Consider the following 3264-nt stretch of genomic DNA (forward strand, 5'->3'; position numbering starts at 1 on the left):
GGATGCCCTTCTTTCCACGCTTCTTACTGTACATTTCTTGCCAGCGAAAATAGCATGGCCAAGCAGCTTTGCTGCACTCTTGTATGAAGTGGTTACGAAAACCACACATTGGCATACTAAATCAATTGATACCAAATGTATCATATAAGGTTTTGTTGCAATGACATGGAAACATGAAAGTTTTTTTCTCAAGGCAATGTAAGCCAAGCTCTATGCTTTGGAGAGAATATTTTAAAAGAATGAGAGAGAGGGAGAGACACACACACAGCTGAAGAATCCTGGGCCTCTCGAAATTTCAAGCTGAAAGCCTTAGTGAAGACATCTGAATATATTGTTTTTGTGTTGCATGGGACCTACGCTTGCTTGTGAAGCATTGATATCTTCATTGTTTTTTAGTTTGTAAATGAGTTGCTGCATTTAAGGGCATGATACAATTCATTTTTAGTTTTTGGTGACTTAGAATGCCAACATGAGCCTTCACCTTGTTTTTAACTGAAGAGTCATGTCTCCATAGCAACCAGTTTGAAACGTGTGATTGTTTAAAATCACGTTTTGGCTTTGGTATCAACAGCCAGAAGTTCAACTAGAGAGGCCCGATAGTTTTCTCGTCTGTGATTGGCCTGTTGACTAGGATGCTTAAACAGTGGCATGTAAGAATGATGTAGAGGGGTCAAGGAAGGGATACTTGTTGATAAAGGGTGTAAAGAAATTCAGCATTTGCTTTTTAACCATTCACAATTTTTATGTACGGCAATTACGCTAGACTAGTCTAAGGTTGATGCGGGTTCTTCTGTGACCCGGGTCATGGGTTCAAAGGCGGCCAAGCGACCTTGTGCGCTCACAAGGATGTCCGTATCGATTCGCATGGGATGTGTGCGATTTGCTACAAGAGAAAAGGTGCTGTCGAAGCGAACCTTTGAGGTTGACCAGTTAAAGAAAGAAAAATGAAGAAAATTTTATTTTCCATATGCTCAGTACGAGGGGTAGCCCTTTTTGATGTGATAATGCAGAAAAGTGATTTTTCTTTTCCCAAAAAAAGGAATGTCTTGTAACGTAACAGATCGAAGATGGAGGTCTGAAGCAAGCACGTGTGTGTGCTCGGTCGTTTTCGCCCTCTAGCAAGTGGTATTAGAGCATGATGAGGATTTGAAGAATCTTTGGGAATGGCAGGAAAATGAAATCACTAAAGACTCGAGTGTTTCGAATGCGCCAAAAGTTGAGTGTTGATTTCAGATCAAGTCAGCCCCTAAAATTGAGGATCACGGGAGTTTTGGTGACAACATGATTTGGATTAGGTAATCAAGTGTGTGCTCCTGATAAGCTCACTTAAGAGACCTCATATGCTGCGATTTTCAGTTTTGGGCTGGTGGAAGTACACACATACGGTTGCCAGGTGATGGATAGTGTGCGTTAATCTCCACATTACGAGGGAAAACACTTACAAAGGTGAACAGATTGTGGGTCATAAACAAACCAATGACCATGACATGTCAAACGATGATGGCTATCTTAACCGAGTAAATGAGGTAGAATAGGTCTTACGCACACATGTACGCACGCAAATCTACACACTACATTGCTACACACACCATATACACTAACTCGGAGCTGGCAAAGTCTCCATCTCCATTATATTGGGATGTTATTGTAAGCCTTTTCCCTTAGGTAACTCAAGTTTGAGAGCCGTGTGATACAGGTTTTGTCAAAGCGTATGTGACATTAGGAAAAAATGGTACCGTGTCATGGGTATGCCCTAGTGGCAAAGTCATCAATCATATATATACGTTGATTGATTGCTTTGTGAGTCAACGTTCATTTTTTGGATCAACAATGTTGAAGCGGCCGGAGGAAGACAATCTCAGCTGCAGCGAATCAGCTTTTGCTACCCAGCGTTGACGCCCCTATGCAAGTTGCTTGGATGCACAATTGATATGCCGAGTCTGGAGCCATGTATGGCGCTTTATGCATCTTCTTTTGATGCGTTTAATTTGCCATGCTATGCCTGTTGACACAGGATTTGTGCATTGTATGTGTTCGTTACTCTCTTGATTATGCATGGCAGTTTATGGTTGCCAATTAACTGGTATCTTTCAATGCCGACAGAAGGAGCTGAGGAGAAAATAGAAGGAAAACTGAAATGCCACACAGAGAGAGAGAGAGAGAGAGAGAGAGAGAGAGAGAGAGAGAGAGCCCATTACCTGGTAAAGCGTCGTTTACTGCTACAATTTCAGAGAGGGGTGCGTGCCTCAACAACCACAAGAAGTTTTGGACATATTCTCACAATAATTCCACGTTATGACTTACCTCAACATCATGAGCTTCTGTGAGGGAGGCACCACATACCTAGCTAGGTACGATTGGGGGCAGGGGACTGCGGGTCCGGCGGGGGGGGGTGGTGGTCCCCTGCTCCCAATCGTACCTGGCTAGGTATGCGGTGCCTCCCCAGAAGAAGCTCATGATGTTATGCATTGTATGAAAAGGCTCCCTTTTCCTACATGAAAAAATTTCTAAATCTTCTTGTGAACCCTCCACATGAAATGTTTCACCTTTTGCACTTGCAATAGCAGGTCACTATAATCAACGTGCTTCTACCTCAAAAAATGAGACCAAGGCCACTTCCTCAAAAAACGAGAGCAACTCATGCGAGTGACTAGATTTTGGAAATTTGCCGAGACTTAGAAAAATTGTGCAACTACAATTATAAGTAATGGGAAAGGGTGAACAAAAAGGGTCAAAGCATGATAACTAAGATGTGCTTGTAATCTAAAGGTAGAGGCATTCTTGTGATTGTGGAGTGATACTACTTGGGTTCTATTGTGTTAAACTTAAAGTTTGTTGAGTGCTCCTTGACTCCATGATCAAGCCACCTACATTTCAAAAGGGTGTGGGGCTGACTCATATAAATGACCCTCTAAGTTAAAAAAAGGGGCCTGCAATTTGAACTCCCTTAAAGGGGTGTATGGGGAAGCCCTACGTGCCCTCTCCATGCTTCACCACCGGCAATGGCTACTATCCTCTCTCTCTCTCTCTCTCTCTCTCTCTCTCTCTCTCTCAATGGTACCCATGATTCGTAAAGGTTATAAGATCAAAAGCTTGCTTTAGAGATGACTTAGGTATTGTAGGGAACGACCTCCTTGGTGAATACTATGGATGTGTTAAGGGTGGATTTTTGAATCTATTTGGATAGCCAATATTCAACATACTACCCTAAGCTTGAACAATTTCTAAATAGAGGTAAGACATTAACATAGCAATGTGGGCCAT

Source organism: Adiantum capillus-veneris, chromosome 3, assembly GCF_014529385.1.
Source record: "Adiantum capillus-veneris isolate H3 chromosome 3, ASM1452938v2, whole genome shotgun sequence".
NCBI lineage: Eukaryota > Viridiplantae > Streptophyta > Polypodiopsida > Polypodiales > Pteridaceae > Adiantum > Adiantum capillus-veneris.